The following is a 27,988-nucleotide window of genomic DNA, read 5'->3' as shown; positions in this document are numbered from 1 at the left end:
GCCGCCCTTCTGGGCCTGGACCAAATCGCATCATGGGGAAGAGCCTGGGGACATCGTGATCCGAAATCTCATCGGTGCAAATCCGGTTTTTGGTCTCTTGCGATATTTCGCGGCCGTTACAGGATTTGCAAAATGGTGCCCGCCTTTGTTCACGCCCACCAGCACAGTTAGTGCAGCTCAGGGAAAATTCCACCTTTCGGGACTATCCTGGAATTAATTTGTTCAGGGCTAGATGGACAATGTGCTGGGCGTGGGGAAGGTGACTACAAAGTGTAGTCAATGAAGCGAGTCTGAAAGAGGCTTTCCGAGTTGGGCAGGACGGGGGTGGGGGGATAGCCAACCAGGCAAAAAAATATGGCAAGTGTGCTGGAAGGCGGGGGCACTGAGGGGGCTAAATGCCACAGTTAGCCAGAGCTCTAGTTGGGAGTGAAGGGATGGAGAAGATTGTGGAAGTGGACTACAAGGAAGCCACCTCTGAATCTGAAGACAAAGCTGTTTGCAGCCAGGGGACATGTTCTGCGTCAGATACACTACAATGGAATAACGACTGGATGGAATTTCTGTTCAGCCAGTGTGTCAAGTTGAGAGTTTTCCAGGTGGCAGGATCTTTACATATTTAGATTGTAATGGTTGGCTGCCATTTCCATCACATTCATGGTGGTATGTGAAGATTGCATGAGGTTAGTCCTGGTGGTCACCTCTGGTGGACATGAGGCTGGCTGGAGTGGTCAAACAATTGGGACAATGGAGACTTCAGTATTGATAACCAGTGAGGAGATGTCCATGTCTCTCCCCCCCCGCCCCCACCACATAGACCATCTCACTGCAATATCCCACTGCCTGCACTGATTCAGTTAAAAAGCACCCCGCCTCCCAGAGCATTTCTGTTTTACCATGTCCCGCCAACTCAATCTTTAAACCAGATGTGAATCTCAACTCGCCATCGATCGTCAGTCAATACATCCACGTCTGGCTCAACAACAAAAAAAAGTTTGTGGAAACGCTCGGAACTTTTTCCATTTGTTTTTTTTTGGTGTTGTTAATATTTGTTGCTGGATCCGCTTGGAGCAGAAGCGGTTCACATTCCTGCACGACCCCCTTCCTCTGGCATTCGGGACCCTTCTTGAATTGAACTCCGGCTCCTGTCTGGACAAGTCTGAGAGTGAGGGAGAGGGAGAGGAAAGGGTGGGGGCTCGGGAAACCTGCTCCAGCAAGGAGCCCAGCTGATTCTCAGGAACACAGTGTGAGGGCAGCAGGAATCTCAACCCAGCCACACTCACACCGAATGGTTACAGGCAACTTGCTCCGTCTGTGTGAGTGAGAGATCCCAGACATACCTTAAACCCACCCCCCCGCAGACAACTAACTGGGGAAGATTGGGCACATTCTCGCTTGCGCTCAAGGTAAGTTAGGAAACTTGTCTCTTTGTAAACTGCTCCGTGTGTTTTGCAGAGGAATCTACCCAACAGAGTTTTCAGAGCCTGGGGTTGTGTTTTGGGAGTGAGAAGGTTTTTTTTGTCGATCCAGCTCTTGTATTTTACTCCCCGATCTGCTGATTTATTTTTCCTTTGTAAAGGGAGCGGGATTTGGGGGCCTGTTCCCGGGAATAACACTGTACTGGAGTCCCAGGAATGTGAGAACAGAGGTCTCAGTACACAGAGTGATGGAGAACTGGAAGGGGGGGGGGGGAGGTGAGGGGGTAAGAGAGTGAGGGTAAGGGAGTAGGGGTAGGTAAGGAGGGGGTAGAGTGGGAGGGGGCTGGAGGGTAGGAGAGGGAGGGGGGTGCAGGAGAGGATGGGGACGGGTGGGGAGAGTGGGGGGGGGGGGAAGGGGGTAGAGGAGGAGGGGCAGCCATTGGAGGGTATGGGAGGGGTACAGGAGAGGAGGCAGGAGGCAGCCGTGGAGAAGGGGGTTAGGGGAGGGGGTAGTGGAGGAGGGGGGTAGTGGAGGACAGGGGTAGGGGGTAAGGGAGGGGGGGGTGGGGAGGAGGATGGTAGGGAGGTGGGGAAGATTTGGGTAGGGGGGTGGGGTGGACGGGGTGGGGGAGAGTGGGAAGGAGGGGGGTGTGGGAGGAGGGGGTGGGGTGGAGGGGTTACGGAGGGGGTGGGGGGAGAGTGCGGAGGAGGGGGGGTGTGGGGGGAGAGGGGGAGGAGGAGAGGGGGTGGGAGGAGAGGGGGTGGGAGGAGAGGGGTGGGGGAGAGGGGAGGAGGAGAGGGGGTGGGAGGAGAGGGGTGGGGGAGAGGGAGGAGGTGGAGAGGGGTGGGGGAGAGGGGGTGGGGGTAGAGTGGGGAGGGGGTGGGGAAGAGGGGATATAGCGGTGGGCGGAGGGGGAGGGGGTGGGGGAGAGTGGGTATAGGGGTGGGGGTAGAGGGGAGAGAGGGTGGGGGGAGAGGGGGTAGGGGAGGGGGTGGGGGAAAGGGGATGGGGGAGAGGTAAGGGGAGAGCGTGGGGGAGATGGGGTATAGAGGTGGGGAGAGGGGGTGAGGGAGAGGGGGTGGGGGAGAGGGGGTATAGGGATGGGCGAGAGGGGGAGAGGGTGGGGGAGAGGGCGTAGGGGAGGTGGTTTGGGGAGAGGGGGTATAGGTGTTGGGGAAGAGGTGGTGGGGTGGGGCAGATGGGGTATAGGCGTGGGGGAGAGGGGGTATAGGGGTGGGGGAGAGGGGTATAGGGGTTGGGGAGAGGGGTATACGGTGGGGGAGAGGGGGTAGGGGAGGGGGTGGGGAGAAGGGGCATAGGGGTGGGGGAGAGGAGGAATAGGGGTGGGGGAGACGGGAGAGGGGGTATAGGGGTGGGGGAGATGGGGTAAAGGGGTGGGGGATAGGGGGGTAGAGGACGGGGTGGGGGAGATGGGGTATAGGGGAGAGGGGGGTAGGGGAGGGTGTGGGGGAGAGGGGGTATAGGGGTGGGGGGAGAGGAGTGAGGGGGTGAGTGGGGAGGGGGTGGGGAGGAGGTGGGGAGGAGGGGGGTGGGGAGGGGGATGGGGAGGAAGTGGTGGGGAGGAGGGGGATGTGGAGAAGATGGGATAAGGGGTGGGGAGGAGGGGGCTACAGGTGGGCGGGGAGGAGGGGGATGGGGAGGAGGGGATAAGGGGTGGGGAGGAGGGGGCTACTGGGGGGTGGGGAGGAGGGGGTAGGGGTGGGGAGGAGGGTGGGGTAAGGGGGTGGGGAGGAGGGGGATGTAAGGAGGGGGTGTGGTGGGGGTGGGGAGGAGGGGGGTGAGGAGGAGGGTGGAGGAGGTGGGGTGGAGGAGGTGGGGTAGGGGAGGGGGTGGCAGGGGAGGGGTCGGTTGGGGTGTAGTGTTGGAGGTGGTGGGGTGTAGGGGATGGGGAGTAAGGGAGGAGGGGAGGGGGTAGGGGAGGAGGGTATGGGTGTAGTGGAGTGTGGGGGATAGAGAAAGGGGGAGGAGGGGAGGGGTGCAGTAGAGGGAGGGTGCGGGGGGATGGAGGAGTTGGGGGTGAGGGGGAGGCGGGATGGAGGGGTAGAGGAGGTGGGTGGAGGAGGTGCGGGTGAGGGGATAGAGGGGTGCAGGAGGAGGTGTGGGGGAGGGGGAGGAGGAGGGGGTGAGGGGGTGGAGGAGGAGGGGGTGGAGGAGGAGGGGATGAGGGGGTGGAGCAGGAGGTGTGAGGGCGTGGGGGAGGGGGAGGAATGTAGGAGGAAGTGAATGGGGAGGAAGTGGATAGGCGGGGAGAGGAAGGGGTGAGGGGAGCAGGTTGGAAGGTGGGGTAGAGGGAGAAGGAGGGGATGGGGTGGAGGAAGGGAAGGGGAGGATGGATGAGGGTGGGGGAGGGGGACGGGTTGGGGAGGGTGGTTGGGGGCAGAGGGGGAGGGTCGGGGGTTTGGGGAGGGGGGTAGGTAAGTAGGCTGGTTGATGACGGGAGGGGGTGCTGGTGGAGTAAGGGGTGGGGAAGGAAGGGTCCGGGTTGGGGTTTGTTGGAAGAGAGGGGAAGGGGGTGGGGTATTAGGGGGAGGAAGGGAGAAGGGGTGTAGAGAGAAAAGGGATAGTGATGGTTGGGGAGGTGGGGTCAACATTTACACCATTTTTGTATGTGTCAATATTTATGCAGTCCACTGCGAGTGTGTCAGTATTTACACAGGGACCTGCGAGTGTGTCAGTATTTACACAGGGACCTGCGAGTGTGTCAGTATTTACACAGAGACCTGCGAGTGTGTCAGTATTTACACAGGGACCTGGAAGTGTGTCAATATTTGTTTATTCCCTGGGTGTGTGTCACTATTTGTGATGATTCACCAGATTGTGTCAAGTGTTCTACCTTGGGTTTATGTCAGTATTTATATAGAGCCCAGAGGATAAGGTCAATATTTGCAAGCAAGTCCCCTGGACCCATAAAATGAGACAGTGGAGAATGCCTTGCCTGCAACAATAGCGGTCTCGCCAACACTAAGGACATTTAAATGGTCATTGGATAGACATATGGACGATAAGGGAATAGTGTAGATGGGCTTTAGAGTGGTTTCACAGGTCGGTGCAACATCGAGGGCCGAAGGGCCTGTACTGTGCTGTAATGTTCTATATTCTATGTTCTATGCAACAGCTGTTTTGAACTGATTTACTTAATGAATTGTGCTCCCTTGCTCTTTCATTTTGCCCTATTCACTGTTCAATATTTACTCAATTCCCTTTATTTTGAAGTTAAGGGGCCAGACATACCGGCAGTGAATTCCAGAGGGCCCCAAACCAGAGGAAAACCTCATCTCCCTTCTGATTTTTTCTCAATTGTCTTAGATCTGTATCCTCTGGTTAGATTACAATGGAAAGTATTTCTCCCTGGTTACTTGATAAAAACTCTTCATAATTTTGAATACCTCTTTCAAATCTTACTTGATCTTCTCTGCTCTCAGGAGAGCCACCCTCAGCTTCTTCAGTCTATCCATATAACCGAAACCTCTCACCCAAGAATCGTTCCAGTAAATCTCCTCTGCTCCCTCGCAAAGTACTTGATATTCTTCCTAAAATGTGGTCGAGGAATTGGAGACTGTTCTCCATCTGGAGTCTAAACAGCAAAAGGTTTAACTTAACTTCCTTGTTTCCATACTCGATTCCTTTATCATTAACAACGTTAGCAATTTATGCTGGCTCTTTCTAAGATTGTATACTCTCAGGTCTGCCGGTGTAGAGCTCGCAGCTGCGGCCCCCAGCACCTCCAGTTCAGAGGCCGCGCCATGCGCACGGGCGGCCTGCAGAGGCCATGCTGTGCTCCATGGCGGACTGAGCCCGTGGACCTGGAATGCCAAAGTAGTGCCCTCCTCCGACCGCTCGCGCGCCTCGGACTGCCCTGCCCACATTGCCCCCCAGCCCCGAATGAAGCCCCCCTTGTCCGCCGATCGGACTGAGTCTGCAGCCGCCACGCGAGGGTCCCAGACGGTGTGAGCACACACAACCCACACCGTCGGGAATTCAGCCGGTCGGCAACGGAGCATCACGGGTCGGGCCACAGGCGGTGGGTACTCGTGGTGCGGCGTACTCCTAGAGTACGCCTCTTTTCAGGGGGCGGAGAATTAAGAAACCGGCCCGCACCCAATTTTGACGCCAAAATGGATCTCCGCCCTGTCGCCGAACGCGACAATAAACAGTAACAAATATGTCAATCCCCATATCAGTAACAACGATCCCATCCTCCCACCTGTGGTGATATGCATCATTGTAAATACACAAGGGGTTAATGTAAATACATTAAGACTAAGTAAACACTAGAGGGAGCACAGGAGATGTCATGAAATGTAGACATACAGCTAATGAACACATAGAATAGGACTCAACCAATGCGCAGTCAAGACACCCAGAGGGTGACACTTCCACAAGGGGGCAACCCATATAAAAAGACAGGACACACACGCTCTGTTTCTTTTCACAGGCGGCACTAGAGAGAAGGACAGGGGCAGGTCAGAAGCATCACACCCACCGCATAGCTTAGAGCAGACTGGGTAGTCAGACTGAGTTACTATAGCAAGATTAGCAGGAGAGTCGAACTCATAGAGAACTGTGCTGATGGTTCAATAAGTCACATTGAACATACTTCAAAGTCTGGAGTATCTTTTGGTCAAAGCTGCATTGAGTTGCAGCCTGTGTTATCCCAGAGTACAGAACACATCACCACCAAACCCCAAACATTAGCCCGCATGTTCACACAAACAAATGACAAAAAGGAATTAGGGATCACCCATAGTCACCATTAACACACACAGCCCCCCTCTCCCCAACCCTCCCACCCACCCACCCCAACTAATGTTCGATGTTATCCAGTCCTTGAAAGTGCATAATGAATAACGCCCATGAATTGTAGAACCCCTCCATCCTTCCCCTCAGTTCAAACTTAACCTTCTCAAGAGTCAAGAATTCCAACAGGTCCCCCCGCCACGCCGGGGCACAGGGTGGAGAGGTTGCTCTCCAACCTATCAGGATCCGCCTTTGGGCGATCAACGAGGCGAAGGCTACAACATCTGCTTCCGCACCCGTTTCCAACCCCGGCTGGTCCAACACCCCGAATATGGCCTCCCGGGGGCTTGGGTCCAGTTTCACGTGCACCAGTTTTGAAATTACCTAAAAACCTCCTTCCAGTAATCCTCTAGCTTTGGACAGGACCAAAACATATGAACGTGATTAGCAGGGCCCCTCCCCGCAACGTTCCCACACATCTTCTACTCCTTCAAAGAATCAGCTCATACTCGCCCTCGTGAGGTGTGCTCTGTATACCACCTTCAGCTGTATCAGACCCAACCTCGCGCACGAGGTGGAGGCGTTCACTCTCCGGAGCACCTCACACCAAAACCCCTACTCTACATCCTCTCCCAACTCTTCCTTCCACTTTGCTTTGATCCCTTCCAGTGGTGCCCTTCTCCCTCTTCCAAAATAGCTGCGTAAACCGCTGACACTACCTCCTTCTCCAGTCCCCCCTGTCGTCAGCACCTTCTCCAGCAGTGTGGGAGGCCGCTCCCCCGGGAAGCTCTGTATCTCCTTTCTGGCAAAATCTCGAACCTGCATGTATCTAAACATTTCCCCCTGCTCCAGCCCATACTTCCCTTCCAGCTCCTTCAATCCTGCAAACCGACCCCTAAGAAACAAATCCTTTAGTGTCTTAATCCCCTTCTCCTCCCATTTCCAAAAATTTCCATCCCACCTCCCTGGCTGAGGCTGACTGGAGTTACCTGGTATATTCCTCTCTCTTTTTAAAAAAAAAATATTTTATTGAAAATTTTTGGTCAACACATCACAGTACATTGTGTATCCTTTACACAATAATATAACCGTATAAATAACAATGACCTGTTTTATAAACAAAGAATAAATAATATATAACAAAAACTAAAACTAAAACTAAATGGCAACTGCCTTGTCTCAGATAAACACTCTCCAAAAATATGATTTAACAGTCCAATATACAATTATTTATAGCAACGACCTATACATATTATACATATATATTAACAACCCTGAGCGTCCTTCTGGTTCCCCCCCCGCGCCCCGCCCCCCCGCCACCCACCCCCTGGGTTGTGCTGCTGCTGTCTTCTTCTTTTTCATTCCCTCTCTCTCTCTGTGTGGTATTCGACGAACGGTTGCCACCGCCTGGTGAACCCTTGAGCCGATCCCCTTAGGATGAACTTAATCCGTTCCAGCTTTATAAACCCTGCCATGTCATTTATCCAGGTCTCCACACCCGGGGTTTGGCTTCCTTCCACATCAACAGTATCCTGCGGCCGGGCTACTAGGGACGCAAAGGCCAAAACATCAGCCTCTCTCGCCTCCTGCACTCCCGGCTCTTGTGCAACCCCAAATATAGCCAACCCCCAGCTTGGTTCGACCCCGGACCCCCACCACCTTCGAAAGCACCTTTGCCACCCCCACCCAGAACCCCTGTAGTGCCAGACATGACCAGAACATGTGGGTGTGATTTGCTGGGCTTCTCGAGCATCTCGCACACCTATCATCTACCCCCCAAAAAAAATTTACTGAGCCGTGCTCCAGTCATATGCGCCCTGTGTAACACCTTAAATTGAATCAGGCTTAGCCTGGCACACGAGGACGATGAGTTTTACACCCTACATAGGGCATCCGCCCACAGCCCCTCCTCAATCTCCTCCCCCAGCTCTTCTTCCCATTTCCCTTTCAGCTCATCTACCATAATCTCCCCCTCGTCCCTCATTTCCCTATATATATCTGACACCTTACCGTCCCCCACCCATGTCTTTGAGATCACTCTGTCCTGCACCTCATGCGTCGGGAGCTGTGGGAATTCCCTCACCTGTTGCCTCGCAAAAGCCCCTCAGTTGCATATACTGGAATGCATTCCCTTGGGACAACCCATATTTCTCGGTCAGCGCTCCCAGACTTGCGAACTTCCCATCCACAAACAGATCTTTCAGTTGCGTTACTCCTGCTCTTTGCCATAGAACATAGAACATAGAAAAATACAGCACAGAACAGGCCCTTCGGCCCACGATGTTGTGCCGAACCTTTGTCCTAGATTAATCATAGATTATCATTGAATTTACAGTGCAGAAGGAGGCCACTCGGCCCCTTGAGTCTGCACCGGCTCTTGGAAAGAGCACCCTAACCAAACTCAACACTTCCACCCAACACCAAGGGCAATTTGGACATTAAGGGCAATTTATCATTGGCCAATTCACCTAACCCGCACATCTTTGGACTGTGGGAGGAAACCGGAGCACCCGGAAGAAACCCACGCAGACACGGGGAGGACGTGCAGACTCCGCACAGACAGTGACCCAAGCCGGAATCGAACCTGGGACCCTGGAGCTGTGAAGCATTGTGCTATCCACAATGCTACCGTGCTGCCCTTGAGAACAAATAAATCTACACTATCATTTTACTGTAATCCATGTACCTATCCAATAGCTGCTTGAAGGTCCCTAATGTTTCCGACTCAACTACTTCCACAGGCAGTGCATTCCATGCCCCCACTACTCTCTGGGTAAAGAACCTACCTCTGATATCCCTCCTATATCTTCCACCTTTCACCTTAAATTTATGTCCCCTTGTAATGGTTTGTTCCACCCGGGGAAAAAGTCTCTGACTGTCTACTCTATCTATTCCCCTGATCATCTTATAAACCTCTATCAAGTCGCCCCTCATCCTTCTCCGTTCTAATGAGAAAAGGCCTAGCACCCTCAACCTTCCCTCGTAAGACCTACTCTCCATTCCAGGCAACATCCTGGTAAATCTTCTTTGCACCTTTTCCAAAGCTTCCACATCCTTCCTAAAATGAGGTGACCAGAACTGTACACAGTACTCCAAATGTGGCCTTACCAAAGTTTTGTACAGCTGCATCATCACCTCACGGCTCTTAAATTCAATCCCTCTGTTAATGAACGCGAGCACACCATAGGCCTTCTTCACAGCTCTATCCACTTGAGTGGCAACTTTCAAAGATGTATGAACATAGACCCCAAGATCTCTCTGCTCCTCCACATTGCCAAGAACTCTACCGTTAACCCTGTATTCCGCATTCATATTTGTCCTTCCAAAATGGACAACCTCACACTTTTCAGGGTTAAACTCCATCTGCCACTTCTCAGCCCAGCTCTGCATCCTATCTATGTCTCTTTGCAGCCGACAACAGCCCTCCTTACTATCCACAACTCCACCAATCTTCGTATCGTCTGCAAATTTACTGACCCACCCTTCAACTCCCTCATCCAAGTCATTAATGAAAATCACAAACAGCAGAGGACCCAGAACTGATCCCTGCGGTACGCCACTGGTAACTGGGATCCAGGCTGAATATTTGCCATCCACCACCACTCTCTGACTTCTATCGGTTAGCCAGTTCGTTATCCAACTGGCCAAATTTCCCACTATCCCATGCCTCCTTACTTTCTGCATAAGCCTACCATGGGGAACTTTATCAAATGCCTTACTAAAATCCATGTACACTACATCCACTGCTTTACCTTCATCCACATGCTTGGTCACCTCCTCAAAGAATTCAATAAGATTTGTAAGGCAAGACCTACCCCTCACAAATCCGTGCTGACTATCCCTAATCAAGCAGTGTCTTTCCAGATCCTCAGAAATCCTATCCTTCAGTACCCTTTCCATTACTTTGCCTACCACCGAAGTAAGACTAACTGGCCTGTAATTCCCAGGGTTATCCCTAGTCCCTTTTTTGAACAGGGGCACGACATTCGCCACTCTCCAATCCCCTGGTACCACCCCTGTTGACAGTGAGGACGAAAAGATCATTGCCAACGGCTCTGCAATTTCATCTCTTGCTTCCCATAGAATCCTTGGATATATCCCGTCAGGCCCGGGGGACTTGTCTATCCTCAAGTTTTTCAAAATGCCCAACACATCTTCCTTCCTAACAAGTATTTCCTCGAGCTTACCAATCTGTTTCACACTGTCCTCTCCAACAATATCGCCCCTCTCATTTGTAAATACAGAAGAAAAGTACTCGTTCAAGACCTCTCCTATCTCTTCAGACTCAATACACAATCTCCCGCTACTGTCCTTGATCGGACCTACCCTCGCTCTAGTCATTCTCATGTTTCTCACATATGTGTAAAAGGCCTTGAGGTTTTCCTTGATCCTACCCGCCAAAGATTGTTCATGCCCTCTCTTAGCTCTCCTAATCCCTTTCTTCAGTTCCCTCCTGGCTATCTTGTATCCCTCCAATGACCTGTCTGAACCTTGTTTCCTCAGCCTTACATAAGTCACCTTTTTCCTCTTAACAAGACATTCAACCTCTCTTGTCAACCATGGTTCCCTCACTCGACCATCTCTTCCCTGCCTGACAGGGACATACATATCAAGGACACGTAGCACCTGTTCCTTGAACAAGTTCCACATTTCACTTGTGTCCTTCCCTGCCAGCCTATGTTCCCAACTTATGCACTTCAATTCTTGTCTGACAACATCGTATTTACCCTTCCCCCAATTGTAAACCTTGCCCTGTTGCACGTACCTATCCCTCTCCATTACTAAAGTGAAAGTCACAGAATTGTGGTCACTATCTCCAAAATGCTCCCCCACTAACAAATCTATCACTTGCCCTGGCTCATTACCCAGTACTAAATCCAATATTGCCCCTCCTCTGGTCGGACAATCTACATACTGTGTTAGAAAAGCTTCCTGGACACACTGCACAAACACCACCCCATCCAAACTATTTGATCTAAAGAGTTTCCACTCAATATTTGGGAAGTTAAAGTCGCCCATGACTACTACCCTATGACTTCTGCACCTTTCCAAAATCTGTTTCCCAATCTGTTCCTCCACATCTCTGCTACTATTGGGGGGCCTATAGAAAACTCCTAACAAGGTGACTGCTCCTTTCCTATTTCTGACTTCAACCCATACTACCTCAATAGGGTGATACTCCTCGAACTGCCTTTCTGCAGCTGTTATACTATCTCTAATTAATAATGCCACCCCCCCACCTCTTTTACCACGCTCCCTAATCTTATTGAAACATCTATAACCAGGGACCTCCAACAACCATTTCTGCCCCTCTTCTATCCAAGTTTACGTGATGGCCACCACATCGTAGTCCCAAGTACCGATCCATGCCTTAAGTTCACCCACCTTATTCCTGATGCTTCTTGCCATATTCCAAATCCCCCATCCATTCTCCCCGGGGCAAACCTATGGTTATTTCTTATCGGGGACCCCACCAAGGCTCCCGTCTTTCCCCTATGCCGTCTCTACTGTCCCCAAATTTTCAAAGTTGCCACCACCACTGGGCTTGTGGTGTATTTCTTCGGTGAGAACGGCAATGGGGCCGTCACCATAGCTTGTAGGCTAGTCCCCCTACAGGACGCCCTCTCCAATCTCTTCCACGCCGCTCCCTCCTCTTCTCCCATCCACTTACTCACCATTGAGATATTGGCGGCCCAGTTGTACTCACTTAGGCTCGGTAGTGCCAGCCCCCCCCTATCCCTGCTACGCTGTAAGAATCCCTTCCTCATTCTCGGGGTCTTCCCGGCCCACACAAAACTCATGATACTCTTTTTGATCCTTTTGATAAAAGCCTTCGTGATCACCACCGGGAGGCACTGAACACAAAGAGGAATCTCGGGAGGACTACCATTTTAACCGCCTGCACCCTCCCTGCCAGTGACAGGGATACCATGTCCCATCTCTTGAAGTCCTCCTCCATTTGTTCCACCAATCGCGTTAGATTTAACCTATGCAATGTACCCCAATTCTTGGCTATCTGGATCCCCAAGTAACGAAAGTCCCTTGTTACCTTCATCAGCGGAAAGTCCTCTATTTCTCTGCTCTGCTCCCCTGGATGCACCACAAACAACTCACTTTTCCCCATGTTCAGTTTATATCCTGAGAATTCTCCAAACTCCCGAAGTGTCCGCATTATCTCTGGCATCCCCTCCGCTGGGTCCGCTACATATAACAACAAATCATCCGCATACAGAGATACCCGGTGTTCTTCTCCTCCTCTAAGTACTCCCCTCCACTACTTGGAACCCCTCAATGCTATTGCCAGGGGCTCAATCGCCAGTGCAAACAATAATGGGGACAGAGGGCATCCCTGCCTTGTCCCTCTGTGGAGCCGAAAGTATGCAGATCCCCGTCCATTTGGAACACACTCGCCACTGGGGCCCTATACAACAGCTGTACCCATCCAACATACTCATCTCCAAAACCAAATCTCCTCAGCACCTCCCACAGCTAATCCCACTCCACTCTATCAAATGCTTTCTCGGCATCCATCGCCACCACTATCTCCGCTTCCCCCTCTGGTGGGGGCATCACCATTACCCCTAGCAGCCTCCGTATATTCGTATTCAGCTGTCTCCCCTTCACAAACCCAGTTTGGTCCTCATGGACCACCCCCGGGACACAATCCTCTATCCTCATTGCCATTACCTTGGCCAGAATCTTAGCGTCCACGTTCAGGAGGGAAATAGGCCTATAGGACCCGCATTGCAGCGGGTCCTTTTCCTTCTTTAGGAGAAGCGATATCGTTGCCTCAGACATAGTCGGGGGCAGCTGTCCCCTTTCCTTTGCCTCATTAAAGGTCCTCATCAGTAGCGGGGCGAGCAAGTCCACATATTTCCTGTAAAATTCAACTGGGAATCCATCCGGTCCCGGAGCCTTCCCCGCCTGCATGCTCCTAATTCCTTTCACTACTTCCTCTATTTCAATCTGTGCTCCCAGTCCCACCCTTTCCTGCTCCTCCACCTTGGGAAATTCCAGCCGGTCCAGAAAGCCCATCATTCTCTCCCTCCCATCCGGGGGTTGAGCTTCGTATAATTTTTTATAAAATGCCTTGAACACTCCATTCACTCTCTCCGCTCCCCGCTCCATCTCTCCTTCCTCATCCCTCACTCCCCCTATTTCCATCGCTGCTCCCTTTTTCCTCAATTGGTGGGCCAGCAACCTGCTCGCCTTCTCCCCATATTCGTACTGTACACCCTGTGCCTTCCTCCACTGTGCCTCTGCAGTACCCGTTGTCAGCAAGTCAAATTCTACGTGTAGCCTTTGCCTTTCCCTGTACAGTCCCTCCTCCGGTGCCTCCGCATATTGCCTGTCCACCCTCAGAAGTTCTTGCAGCAACCGCTCCCATTCCCTACTCTCCTGCTTTCCTTTATGTGCCCTTATTGATATCAGCTCCCCTCTAACCACTGCCTTCAGCGCCTCCCAGACCACTCCCACCTGGACCTCCCCATTATCATTGAGTTCCAAGTACTTTTCAATGCACCCACTCACCCTTAGACACACCCCCTCATCTGCCATTAGTCCCATGTCCATTCTCCAGGGTGAGCGCCCTTCTGTTTCCTCCCCTATCTCCAAGTCCACCCAATGTGGAGCGTGATCCGAAATGGCTATAGCCGTATACTCTGTTCCCCTCACCTTCGGGATCAACGCCCTTCCCAAAACAAAAAAGTCTATTCGCGAATAGACTTTGTGGACATAGGAGAAAAACGAAAACTCCTTACTCCTAGGTCTGCTAAATCTCCACGGGTCTACTCCATAAAATCTTTAAGCACCTTGGCTGCTGCCGGCCTCCTTCCAGTCCTGGACCTCGACCTGTCCAGCCCTGGTTCCAACACCGTATTGAAATCTCCCCCCATTACCAACTTTCCCACCTCTAGTTCCGGGATGCGTCCTAGCATACGCCTCATAAAATTGGCATCATCCCAGTTCGGGGCATATACGTTTACCAAAACCACCATCTCCCCCTGTAGTTTGCCACTCACCATCACGTATCTGCCCCCGCTATCCGCCACTATAGTCTTTGCCTCAAACATTACCCGCTTCCCCACTAATATAGCCACCCCTCTGTTTTTCGCATCTAGCCCCGAATGGAACACCTGCCCCACCCAACCTTTGCGTAGTCTCACCTGGTCTATCAGTTTCAAGTGCGTTTCCTGTAACATAACCACGTCTGTCTTAAGTTTCTTAAGGTGTGCGAGTACCCGTGCCCTCTTTATCGGCCCGTTCAGCCCTCTCACGTTCCACGTGATCAGCCGGGTTGGGGGGCTTTTTACCCCCCCCCCCTTGTCGATTAGCCATCCCCTTTTTCCAGCTCCTCACCCGGTTCCCACGCAGCTGTGTCCCCCCCAGGCGGTGCCCCCCCGCCCATCCCACCCCATGCCAGCTCCCCCCTCTCCCCAGCAGCAGCAGCCCAATAATTCCCCCCTCCCACTCCCCCCGCTAGATCCCCCACTAGCGTAGTTACACCCCCCATGTTGCTCCCAGAAGTCAGCAAACTCTGGCCGACCTCGGCTTCCCCCCGTGACCTCGGCTCGCACCGTGCGACGCCCCCTCCTTCCTGCTTCCCTATTCCCGCCATGATTATCATAGCGCGGGAACCGAGCCCGCGCTTCCCCCTTGGCCCCGCCCCCAATGGCCAACGCCCCATCTCCTCCACCTCCTTTCCTCCCCCCACCACCTCCTGTGGAAGAGAGAAAAGTTACCACATCGCAGGATTAATAACATAAAACTCCTCTTTCCCCCCTTTTTTACCCGCCTCTTTGCCCCCCCATACTCGCCCCACCACTTTGTTTCAAACGTTCTTTTTTTAATAACCTGCTCATTCCAATTTTTCTTCCACGATAAAAGTCCACGCCTCATCCGCCGTCTCAAAGTAGTGGTGCCTCCCTTGATATGTGACCCACAGTCTTGCCGGTTGCAGCATTCCGAATTTTATCTTCTTTTTGTGAAGCACCGCCTTGGCCCGATTAAAGCTCGCCCTCCTTCTCGCCACCTCCGCACTCCAGTCTTGGTATACGCGGATCACCGCGTTCTCCCACTTACTGCTCCGAGTTTTCTTTGCCCATCTAAGGACCATCTCTCTATCCTTAAAACGGAGGAATCTCACCACTATGGCTCTAGGAATTTCTCCTGCTCTCTGTCCTCGCGCCATCACTCGGTATGCTCCCTCCACCTCCAGCGGACCCGCCGGGGCCTCCGCTCCCATTAACGAGTGCAGCATCGTGCTCACATATGCCCCGACGTCCGCTCCCTCCGCACCTTCAGGAAGACCAAGAATCCTTAGGTTGTTCCTCCTCGCGTTGTTCTCCAGCGCCTCCAGCCTTTCCACACATCGTTTATGGTGTGCCTCGTGCATCTCCGTCTTCACCACCAGGCCCTGTATGTCGTCCTCATTCTCGGCAGCCTTTGCCTTCACGACCCGAAGCTCCCGCTCCTGGGTCTTTTGCTCCTCCTTTAGCCCTTCGATCGCCTGTAATATCGGGGCCAACAGCTCCTTCTTCATTTCCTTTTTGAGTTCTTCCACGCAGCGTTTCAAAAACTCGTGTTCTTCAGGGTCCCATATTAAACTGCCACCTTCCGACGCCATCTTGGTTTTTGCTTGCCTTCCTTGCCGCTGCTCTAAAGGATCCACCGCAATCCGGCCACCTTCCTCTCCTTTTTTCATCCGTATCCAGGGGGGATTCCCTTCTGGTTCACCGCGCAGTGCTTTTAGCCGTTAAAATTGCCGTTGGGGCTCTTATTAAGAGCCCAAAAGTCCGTTCCACCGGGAGCTGCCGAAACGTGCGACTCAGCTGGTCATCGCCGCACCCGGAAGCCCCTCTCTCCTCTTTCAAACAGGGATGATGCATTTGAAACTTTCTAATCACTCTCAAATCTGAGGAGGATTCAAAGACTTTGGCCTGAGTCTCCACGATATCCACTCTCGTCTCCCTCAGAAACCTCGAGTGCACCCTGTAGCGCACAAAGACTCACGAGAGACGAATAGAGATGAAGTCGATGAGGCTTTATTAAGCGTGACTTGTTCCCCGCAGTTCAGTAACAGACTGGCCTGCGGGGGAGAACTCCTGGTTCTTATACTCCGCCTTCAGGGCGGAGCTAGAGGTCAACAGCCAACCAGGACCCGGGATCTGTCAGCCAATGACATCACGGCTTCACAGTCCCACATGACCCCTAATGCATACTACCACATTCACCCCTTGTTAAAAATGAACCCGGCGGGGTGGTGCTTCGCATGGTGGTAAGGAAAACTTTTGCATGTCATCACAGTATGTACAGGGTTTTTTTTTTTGTTTTGCACTATTTACAGTGGTCGTAAGGGGGGAAAAGAAAAAAAGTTCTCGTTAAAGTCCACAACATTGTAGTGTTACATCCGTGCCATGAGTCGGTCGGGCGGTCTGGTCGTTCTTGTCGATCGCCTCGGCCCCGGTGGTGGTGCTTGTTCCCGTGTTGTCGTCTCCGGGAGCCTTACGGTTTCTGCTTCAGCTTCACTTCTGGTCGGACCTGGGAGGAGGACCAATCCTCCCGGGAAGGGGGCGGTGGCGGGGTGCGCCGGTGGCAGGAAGGGGGTGATTGGTGTCGGGGGGGTGTGCGTGTTGCCGGCGGGCGCCAGATCCCGTAGGGAGACCGTGTCCTGTCGGCCGTCGGGGTACTCCACGTAAGCGTACTGCGGGTTCGCGTGGAGGAGGTGAACCCTCTCGACCAACGGGTCCGACTTGAGCGCCCGCACATGTTTTCGGAGCAAGATGGGTCCTGGGGCCGCCAGCCAGGTCGGCAGCGACGTTCCAGAGGAGGACTTCCTGGGGAAGACAAGGAGGCGCTCATGAGGCGTTTGGTTAGTGCTAGTACACAGTAGCGACCAGATGGAGTGGAGAGCGTCTGGGAGGACCTCCTGCCACCGTGAAACTGGGAGGTCCCTGGACCGTAGGGCCAGTAGGACGGTCTTCCAGACCGTGCCGTTCTCCCTCTCTACTTGCCCGTTCCCCCGGGGGTTGTAGCTGGTCGTCCTGCTCGAGGCTATACCGTTGTTGAGCAGGAACTGGCGCAGCTCGTCACTCATGAAGGAGGACCCCCTGTCGCTGTGGACGTATGCGGGGCAACCGAACAGTGTGAATATGGTGTTAAGGGCTTTAATGACTGTGGCCGCTGTCATGTCAGGGCAGGGGATGGCGAAGGGGAAACGGGAGTACTCGTCCACCACGTTCAGGAAGTATGTGTTGCGATCGGTGGAGGGGAGGGGCCCTTTGAAGTCCAGACTAAGGCGTTCAAAGGGACGGGAAGTCTTGATCAGGTGCGCACCATCCGGCCTGAAAAAGTGCGGTTTGCACTCTGCGCAGATGTGGCAGTTCCTTGTGACTGTACGGACCTCCTCCACAGAGTAGAGGAGGTTGCGGGACTTTATAAAGTGGTAGAACCGAGTGACCCCCGGGTGGCAGAGGTCCTCGTGGAGGGTTTGGAGGCGGTTAATTTGTGCGTTGGCACATGTGCCGCGGGATAGGGCGTCGGACGGCTCGTACAGCTTTCCGGGACGGTACATGATCTCATAGTTGAAGGTGGAGAGCTCGATCCTCCACCTTAAGATCTTGTCGTTCTTAATTTTGCCCCGCTGTGCATTATCGAACATGAAGGCTACCGACCATTGGTCCGTGAGGAGAATGAATCTCCTGCCGGCCAGGTAATGCCTCCAATGTCGCACAGCTTCCACTATGGCTTGGGCTTCCTTTTCCACTGAGGGGTGGCGGATTTCTGAAGCGTGGAGGGTTCGCGAGAAAAAAGCCACGGACCTGCCCGCTTGGTTAAGGGTGGCCGCTAGAGCTACATCGGAGGTGTCGCTCTCGACCTGGAAGGGGAGGGACTCGTCGATGGCGCGCATCGTGGCCTTTGCGATATCCGCTTTGATGCGGCTGAAGGCCTGGCAAGCCTCTGTCGACAGGGGGAAGGTCGTGGTCTGTATTAGGGGGCGGGCCTTGTCTGCGTACTGGGGGACCCACTGGGCGTAATATGAAAAAAACCCCAGGCAGCGTTTTAGGGCTTTTCAGCAGTGCGGGAGGGGAAATTCCATGAGGGGGCGCATGCGTTCGGGGTCGGGGCCTATTATCCCATTGCGCACTACATATCCCAAGATGGCTAGCCGGTTTGTGCTGAAAACGCACTTGTCCTCGTTGTATGTGAGGTTCAAGGCTTTAGCGGTCTGGAGGAATTTTTGGAGGTTGGTGTCGTGGTCCTGCTGATCGTGGCCGCAGATGGTTACGTTGTCGAGATATGGGAATGTGGCCTGCAACCCGTGTTGATCAACCATTCGGTCCATCTCTCGTTGGAAGACCGAGACCCCGTTTGTGACGCCAAAAGGGACCCTTAGGAAGTGGTATAATCGCCCGTCTGCCTCGAAGGCTGTGTACTTGCGATCACTTGGGCGGATGGGGAGCTGATGGTAGGCGGACTTGAGGTCCACGGTGGAGAAGACCTTATATTGGGCAATCCGATTGACCATGTCGGATATGCGGGGGAGAGGGTACCCATCTAGTTGTGTGTACCTGTTGATGGTCTGGCTATAGTCTATGACCATCCTTTGCTTCTCCCCTGTCTTTACTACTACCACCTGTGCTCTCCAGGGACTATTGCTGGCCTGGATTATGCCTTCCTTCAGTAGCCGCTGGACTTCGGACCGAATGAATGTCCGGTCCTGGGCGCTGTACCGTCTGCTCCTAGTGGCGACGGGTTTGCAATCCGGGGTGAGGTTTGCAAACAAGGATGGTGGCTCAACCTTGAGGGTTGCGAGGCCGCAGATAGTGAGTGGGGGTATTGGGCCGCCGAATTGGAAGGTTAGGCTCTGCAGATTGCACTGGAAGTCTAATCCCAGTAATGTGGGGGCGCAGAGTTGGGGAAGGACGTAGAGCCTGTAGTTTTTAAACTCCCTCCTTTGCACCGTTAGGGTTACTATGCAGAAGCCTTTAATCTGTACGGAGTGGGATCCTGCCGCTAGGGAAATCTTTTGCGCACTGGGACGGATGGTCAAAAAACAGCGTCTTACCGTGTCGGGGTGGATGAAGCTTTCTGTGCTCACGGAGTCGAGTAGGCATGGTGTCTCGTGGCCGTTTATCAGCACCGTTGTTGTTGTCGTCTGGAGCGTCCGGGGCCGTGCTTGGTCCAGCGTCAGTGAGGCCAGACGTGATCGTAGTGCTTGAGCGTCTTCCTCGAACCCCGTGGAGCCGTCGACACTGGGGTCCGTTGTTGCCGTCCAAGATGGCGGCGGGGGTGAACAAAATGGCCGCCCCCATGCGTCGCACATGGCTGGGGGGTCCCAAGATGGCGGCGCCCCTCCTCCCCTCGTGGTGGCCGGGACCCAAAATGGCGGCGCCTGCGGGTCGCACATGGGGCGCTGGGGGGGTGGGGGAGCGTTTGAAACGCGCAGGACTCCTTGTTCTCCGGGGACAGCGGTGGCCGGGACCCAAAATTGCTGCGGTTGCGGGTCGTACATAGGGCACTGGGGGGGGGTTGGGGAGCGTTAGAAAAGCGCAGGACTGCTTCTTCTCCTGGGACAGCGGCGACCTCCCGGGACCGGCACACAGCCGCGAAATGACCCTTTTTCCCGCAGCTTTTGCAAATCGCTGCGCGGGCCGGGCAGCGCTGCCGGGGGTGTTTCGCCTGGCCGCAGAAATAGCAGCGGGCCCCCCCGGGACGACTTGGAGTCTGAACCGCGCAAGCCTGTGGGGTGGGGGGGGGGGTTTGTCGCGACGGGGGTCCACGGAGCCCAAGGTCTGCCGCGCGGTCGGGGACGTCCGCGCGGGCGTTTCGCGCGGCTACATCCAGGGAGGCTGCAAGGGCCCGTGCCTCTGAGAGTCCCAGCGACTCTTTTTCCAATAGTCTTTGGCGGATTTGGGGAGAGTTCATACCTGCGACAAAAGCATCGCGTATCAACATGTCCATGTGTTCAATCGCGTTTACCGGCGGGCAGCTGCAGGCCCGTCCCAAAATTAGCAGCGCGGCGTAGAATTCGTCCAGCAATTCTCCGGGACTTTGCCGTCTCATTGCGAGCTGGTAGTGTGCGTAGATCTGGTTCACTGGGCGAACATAGATGCTTTTTAGTGCTGCGAACGCCGTCTGGAAATCCTCTGCGTCTTCAATGAGAGGGAAAATTTCCGGGCTTACCCTCGAGTGCAGGACCTGTAGTTTCTGGTCTTCTGTGACCCGGCCGGGGGCCGTTCTGAGGTAGGCCTCGAAACAAGTCTGCCAGTGTTTGAAAACTGCTGCTGAGTTCACTGCGTTGGGGCTGATCTTCAGGCATTCCGGGATGATCCTGAGGTCCATAGTCCTTTAAGCACGCTTAATAAATTGTAGCGCACAAAGACTCACGAGAGACGAATAGAGATGAAGTCGATGAGGCTTTATTAAGCGTGACTTGTTCCCCGCAGTTCAGTAACAGACTGGCCTGCGGGGGAGAACTCCTGGTTCTTATACTCCGCCTTCGGGGCGGAGCTAGAGGTCAACAGCCAACCAGGACCCGGGATCTGTCAGCCAATGACATCACGGCTTCACAGTCCCACATGACCCCTAATGCATACTACCACACACCCCATCTGGGACAGGATGATCTTTCTACTTTTAGAACTGCCAACATTTTGAGTGCCTCTTCCTTCCCCATATTTCCTATCAAATGTCCCACTTTTCCCTTTACTGCTCCATCTTCTCTGGTGAGGACTGATGGAAAGCATTTATTTCATACCACAGCCATGCCCTCTGCCTCCATATGAATACATCTCTTTTTGTCTTTAGTATTTTTATCCCGTTAATGTTACCCGTTAATTTATTCCTGTGCATTATATTTACTCTGTTTACTTTCTCCTTCAATTCGCCTCTGCATTTTTCTTTTCTTCCTGATTCTCTGTTGTATTTTGACATTTATTTTAAGGCTCCTTTTTCTGATTCAGAAGAGCCATCCAGGGTGGTCCCTATTTGGATTTCCTTCCTTTTCCCCTGATATGCACGTGTCCAGCATGTACTGAAACTATCTCCTAGAACCATAGAGTCCCTGCAGTGCAGAAGGAGACTATTTGGCCCATTGAGTCTACGTCGGCCCTCTGAAAGAGCACTCTACCTAGGTCCATTCGCAAGCCCGCCCACCCACCCTGACCTATCTCCGTAACCTAACCTGCAGATCTCTGGATACCATGGGGCAATTTAGCATGGCCAATCCACCTAACCTGCGCATCTTTGGACTGTGGGAGAAAACCGGAGCACTCGGAGGAAACCCACGCAGACACGGGGAGAAAATGCAGACTCTGCACAGACAGTGACCCAAGGCCAGAATTGAATCCGGGACCCTGGCGCTGTGCGGCAACAGTGCCAACCGCTGTGCCACCGTGCCGCTGTGCCACTTTGAATGCTTCCTACTTCTGCTTTACTGTTTCACCTGATTATCTTCAACGCCAATCCATCTGGACAATCTATTGATACCCATCCAACGCACTGAAATTAGCTTGCTCCAGCTAAGTATTCTCACATTCAGTAGAATCATGTCTGACCTGATGTGGCCTTAACTCCACTCCTGCATGTCTCGCATAACCCTTTACACCTTTTGTGGATTAAAAATCTGTCTAAGTCAGCCTTGGATATACTCAAAGCCTCCACTGCTCTCTGAGGAAGTGAATTCTTCCTCTGAGAGAAGAAATTCCTCCTCATCTCCATCTTAAATGGGAGACCCCTGATAGCGATTTCCCCATGAGGGGAAACATTCAGCATTCACCCTGTCAAACCCCCGCAGAATCTTTTATGGTTCAATAAGATTACCTCTCATTCTTCTGACGTCCATTGAAGATAGATCCCACCTATTCAACCTTTCCTAATAAGACAACCACTTCATTCAGGAACCTTCTTAGAGCTGCTTCCAATGCAACTATGTTCCTCCTTAAGTAAGGGCCCCAAACCGTATGCAGTACTCCACGTGCAGTCTCAGCAATGCCCTGTTACATTGCAACAAGAATCTCTACTTTCATACTTCATCCCCTTTGCAATAAAGGCCAACATTCCATTACTTCCTGTATCTGCATGTTTTGTGAATCATGTATGATGTTACCCAGATCCCTCTGGACCGCAGCATTCTACAGACTCTTTTGATTTAAATATTATGCTTTTCTACAGTTCCTATAGAAGTGGATAAGCTCACATTTTCCCACATTACTGGGAGTGGGGGGGGGGGGGGGGGGGGGGGGGGTGGCGGCGTGGATTTTCAGCCAGGGACCACCGCAGGTGAAAATGGCCAGACTGGGAAATCCTGCCAGACCGCTGGGATGACAATCACGCCAGCGAGATCTCGTTTTCGGTATTTTCTCCGCCCTCATGAGTGATGCAACGAGGTGGGCGGGAACCTACTTTGAATACATTTTAAATGTATTTGAAAGGCTTTCCCGGCATCTGTTCCCCACAAGCTAGGGAATGCCCCCCGAGCCAGTTGTTGAAGAATGTGAAGCAGTTCAGGGGAACCTGCAGGGGGCCACCAAGGGCAGTATTGCCTCTGGAGGGTGTGGGGAGGGGGGTGGGGGAGGGGGGGGGGGGGTTGGCAGGGAGTGGAGCATGCCAAGACAGTGCACTTTTTGGAAGGAATTTCTGGAGTAAAACTCCACTGTTTTTGCTGGCTTGGGGACATAGTCTCATTTTGGGATAATCCAGCCCCAAATCTTTGTCCAGATCCTTGTGCAGAGGCTGTGGGTGGAATTCTCCCATGCTCCCTGCCAGCGGGGTTCAGTGGCCGGTGGGTGGGGAGGAAGAGTTCCATGAGAGGCCCAGAAACCAGTGTTATGCCGGCATTAATTTCCCACCGGACCTTCCACTGGTTTCTGCCGTGGAGGATTGGGAAACGTGCAAAAGGCTGACACAAAACTGATTTTTATCTTGCGACTGGAATGCAAATGAAGGCTGATGTCCTCCCGCATCCGATTAACCGTGGCACTGGCGGGAAAATAAGCAGGGACTCACCTGAACAATGCCGAGGGCTGCTTTGAAGATCAGGATCAACCCTGGACTCTGGAACTTCTCAGTAGTGGAAGGGGGGGTAGCATCGACAGGTGGACTTTCCAGATTCGATGTTCTGGAGGAGGCCCATCTTTGAGTCTCAGAATGTTCTTGAATATCCGTCTGCTTTCTCAGGTGGTCCATCCTCTTACCTCCGCAGTGGGTCAATGATGTTGGGCAAATTTTCAATATGTGCCTGGATACACTGGCGACCTGTGTGCCACCAGGTCTGCCCTGTCAGAATATATGCTGCAAAACTCCAGGTTTAGGCCTGTTTTCCTGCCAGTCTCAACAACTTGAATCCCACTCCAAGTTCCCTGCCTGTCGGTGTGATGCTGGTTTACAAGTCTGCGCCCCCTCCAAAATGGCGTCATCACGTCGCGCGACGCACGCCATTGTAATGGCGTTGGCACATCATCGGAAGGCCCTCCCCCGATGCTCCGGCCCTGATGGGCTGAGTTCCCGACCACGCAGTTGACTTGTGGTCTGAGCGGATGGGGACCCGGTGTGGCGGCCGCGGACTGTGTCCAGCGCTGCCACAGTCGGCCGGGAGCCATGCTGCTGGCCTGGGGGGGGCCATCGGCGAGGGCTGGGGGGACTTGTGGGGGGTGGCCAGGGGTGGCCAGGGGTTGTCCTGTGGGGCAGTATTTGGCAGGTCAGTGTCTGCGGATGGCCGACGCCATGTTGTACAGTGCGACCGCTGCAGGTCGTCGCCATGCGCATGCGCGGCCAAGGGTACTGGCCATCCTCCGGCCGTTTATGGCGCGGGAGCCAGGGGTTTTACCGGGCGTGGCTATTAGCTCCTCACCAGTCCCAGAATTGGTGAGGGTTCGACACCGATTTTGGTATCGTAAAATGCCACAGTTCCCACGCCGACGTCGGCACTTAGCCGCAGAATCGGAGAATAAGGTTGTTCACAATTTCTACCATTTCCTTGTTTCCCATTATTAATTCCCCAAGCTCATCCTGTCAGGGATCATTATTTACATGAACTCCTCTCTTCCTTTTTGTGGACCTGTAGAAACTCTCACTGTGTGTTACTCTGGTCTTGTGACTTTACTTAGATTTTAACCTCTCTCTTGATATATTTTGTCATCCTTTGCTGATTTCTAAAATTTTCCCAATCTTCTGGCCTACGACTAATCGTCCCTGCATTGTACACATTTTCTTTCTAATTGATAATTCTCTTAGTTGGCCATGGATGGTGCAGCCTTTTTGTCGAGTCTCTCTTTCTCAACTGAGAGTTATGAAATATCTTCTTAAATCCGCCACAATGATTGACCACTCGACCGTTCATCCTCTTTCGGCAACTCTGTCTTCATACCTCTGTAATTGCCTTTAATTATTTAAGTTTTTGACAGTAGTTTCAAACCCAAATTTCTCACCCTCAAACTGAATATGACTGTTTATGTTATGCCCACTCCTCTGCAGAGGATCCATTATTGTGAAATTGTTAATTAATTCTACTTTACCAGGTTTAAAATAGTCTATCTCTTGGTTGGTTCCACATTGAATGTTCGAAGAAACTGTCCTGAATACACTCTATGAATTTGTCCTCAAGGGTACCATTGCCTATTTGATTTGTTTGATCTTTATGAAGATTAAAACCACCCACAATTATTGCAGTACCCTTCCAACAACAACAGCTTATATTTTGCAGAACCTTTAATATGATAAAATGCCCCATGATGCATCATGGGAGCATTATAAAGCACTGAGTCACAATGGGAGAGGTTGTCAGATGACCAAAATCTTGGTCAAAGTGTCAGGTTTTAAGAAATGTCCTAAAGACAGATGGCGAGGTGGAGAGATTTATGGGAGAAATTTGAGGGCTTGGAGCCCAGGCAGTTGATGCCATGGCTTAAAATCAGGGGCGCTCAAGAGGTCAGAATTAGAGGAGCGCAGATATCTCAGAGGATCGTGGGGTGGGGATTTGATTTTTGATTTGATTTTGATTTGATTTATTGTTACATGTACCGAAGTACAGTGAAAAGTATTTTTCTGCGACCGAGGGAACGTACACAGTACGTACATAGTAGACAAAAGAATAATCAACAGAGAACATTGGCAAATGGTACATCGACAAACAGTGATTGGTTACAGTGCGGAACAAGGGGCCAAACAAAGCAAATACATGAGCAAGAGCAGCATAGGGCATCATGAATAGTGTTCTAACAAGAAACAGATCAGTCCGAGGGGGAGTCGTTGAGGAGTCTTGTAGCTGTGGGGATGAAACTGTTCCTATGTCTGGATGTGCGGGTCTTCAGACTTCTGTATCTTCTGCCTGATGAAAGGGTCAGGAAGAAGGCAATGCCTGGGTGGGAGGGGTCTCTGATAATGTTGTCTGCCTTCCTGAGGCAGAGGGAGGTGTATACAGAAGGAATGTGGGGGTGGCAAGCTTGTGTGATGCGTTGGACTGAATCCACCACAGTCTGCAGTTTCTTGCGATGTTGCACCGAGCAGTTGCCATGCCAGGCTGTGATGCAGCCGGATAGGATGCTCTCTATCGCACATCTGTAGAAGTTTGTGAGAATCGATGCAGACATCCCAAATTTCTTTAGCTTCCGTAGGAAGTAGAGACATTGTTGGACTTTCTTGACTGTTGCATCGACGTGAGTGGACCAGGACAGACTGTTGGTGATGGTGACCCCCAGGACCTTAAAGCTATCAACCATCTCCACTTCGGAGTCTTTGATGCAGATGGGAGTGTGTGTCGTTGCTACGCTTCCTGTAGTTGATGATCAGTTCCTTGGTCCTTCCAACATTTAGTGAGAGGTTGTTTTCGGTACACCATGCAACCAAGTGATTTATCCCCCTCCTGTAGTCTGATTCGTCATTGTTTGAGATATGGCCCACAGTGTGGTGAACCCAGCCCAACGCATCACACAAGCCTGCCACCCCCACATTGATTCTGTATACACAAGAGGTTGCAGGGGCAGGGAAGGGCGAGGTCATGGAGGGATTTGAAAACAAAGATGATAAATTTTTAATCAAGATGTTACTTGACTGGGAGCCTATATAGTTTTGGATGACCTCAGGTTTACAGAGGTAGAATGTGGGAGATCAGCCGGTCTGTGTTGGAATAATTGATTCTAGAGGTGATAAAGACTTCCAGGAGGGCTTTAGCAACACATGAGTTGAGGCGGGGATGAAATCTGGCAATGTTACAAAGGTGGAACTAGGGGTCCTTGTTATGGCACAAATGAGGTCAAATAGGACACGAGGGTTGCAAAATGTCTGGTTTAGTCCAAGTCTGTCCAGGAAGAGGGCTGGATTCGATAGCTGGGAAATAGATTTTGGAGTGGGGATCAAAAACAATGGCTTATTTTTTCTAAGAATTAATTGGTAGAAATTTCTGTTCATCCGGCACTGAATGCTAGGTAAACCATTGGATCATTTAGCAAGTGGAGAATTTGAGTGAGCTGGTGATGTGGCAGAGCTGGGTGTTGTCAGGGTATATGCGAAAACTAACATTGTTTTTGGACCATGTTGCCAAGGGGCAGCATGGAAAGAATCGTAGAATGGTTCCAGCACAAGAGGGAAACCATTTAACCCATTGAGTCCATGCCAGCTTTCTACATGAGCAAGTCAGCTAGTCCCACTCTCCTGATTTGCCCTAATTACCCGATCATTTTTTATCTTCAGGAGCTTATTCAGTTCCATTTTGAAAGCCATGATTGTCTCGACTACCCTCTCAGGCAGCGGCCATTCCAAATCGCTGTTTTTTTAAAAAAAATCTCTCCTTGCCTTTGGTCCTTTTGCCAATTACCTTAAATCTGTGCCCTCTGCTTCTCTACCCTCCTGCAATGGGGAACAGGTACTCCCTATCTCCTGTGTCTAACCCCCTTATTGTTTTGAATACCTCAATCAAATCTCCTAAAACTGCCTCTTCTGTGAGGAAAGTGACCCCAGCTTCTCCAACCAATCAACTGCAAACATTCTCAGAACAAAACACAATACTCCAGTTGAGACTAAACAACTGTTTTATACAGGTTCGTCATTATGAAGCTATCATTGTTTAAAACATTTTAAAAAAAAAATTTAGCGTACCAAATTATTTTTTTTCCAATTAAGGGGCAATTTAGCGTGGTCAATCCACCTACCCTGCACATTTTTTGGGTTGTGGGGGTGAGACCCACGCAGACACTGGGAAAATGTGCAAACTCCCCACGGACAGTGACCCGGGGTCGGGATCGAACCCGGGTCCTCGGCGCCATGAGGTGGCAGTGCTACTCATTGCGCCACCGTGCCGCCCTGACCATCATTAGTTTTTAACCACTTTATTAATCTGCCTCGCCACCTTTAACAATTCATGCCTTTATACCCCTAGGTTTCTATGTTCTTGCATTCCGTTGATATTGTAGCCCTTATTTTATTTCCCCTCTCCTCGATCTTCCGAACAAAATGTATCACTTCACATTCTCTGCATTAAATTTCATCTATCACTTTTCCGCCCAATCCACCAGCCTACATCCTTGTGAAGTTTAGCGCACTCCCTCTCACAGTTCATAGTACCTCCCAAGTTTTGTGTCACCTGATCATTTTAAAATTGGGCACTCAACACTCAAGTTTATGTTATTAATGTTAAAGAAATAAAGCAGTGGTCAGAGAATTGACCTCAAGAAACACCATTATATACATCAACCATTTCTCTCTCTGGGTCCTGCCACTCAACCAACTTACCATGCCAACACCACCCTTTTTATTTTATTTTCTGTAGATTTCTTACTGGTTATATCCACAAGAATTGCTAACAGATATGTCAAACATG

At 51.9% G+C, this 27,988-nt stretch overlaps 1 protein-coding gene across 6 annotated transcripts in view; it reads left to right on the top strand.

The window, feature by feature from the left end:
* The first annotated feature begins 896 nt into the window (after positions 1–896).
* The window catches only part of col16a1 (collagen, type XVI, alpha 1), a 779,331-nt gene continuing 752,239 nt past the window's right edge, over positions 897–27,988 (top strand). For 5 of the 6 annotated variants that reach the window (XM_072502224.1, XM_072502220.1, XM_072502217.1 and 2 more), the window contains exon 1: positions 901–1,403. The gene's annotated coding sequence lies outside the window, so the exon portion shown is untranslated. Of the gene's footprint in view, positions 1,404–27,988 lie in introns of all 6 variants that reach the window. The other variant, XM_072502210.1, reaches the window with a different exon arrangement.

Source organism: Scyliorhinus torazame, chromosome 1 (assembly GCF_047496885.1).
Source record: "Scyliorhinus torazame isolate Kashiwa2021f chromosome 1, sScyTor2.1, whole genome shotgun sequence".
Taxonomy (NCBI): Eukaryota; Metazoa; Chordata; class Chondrichthyes; order Carcharhiniformes; family Scyliorhinidae; genus Scyliorhinus; species Scyliorhinus torazame.
Note: the sequence above shows the minus strand (reverse complement) of the source record. Positions and strands in the feature narration are given on the sequence as shown.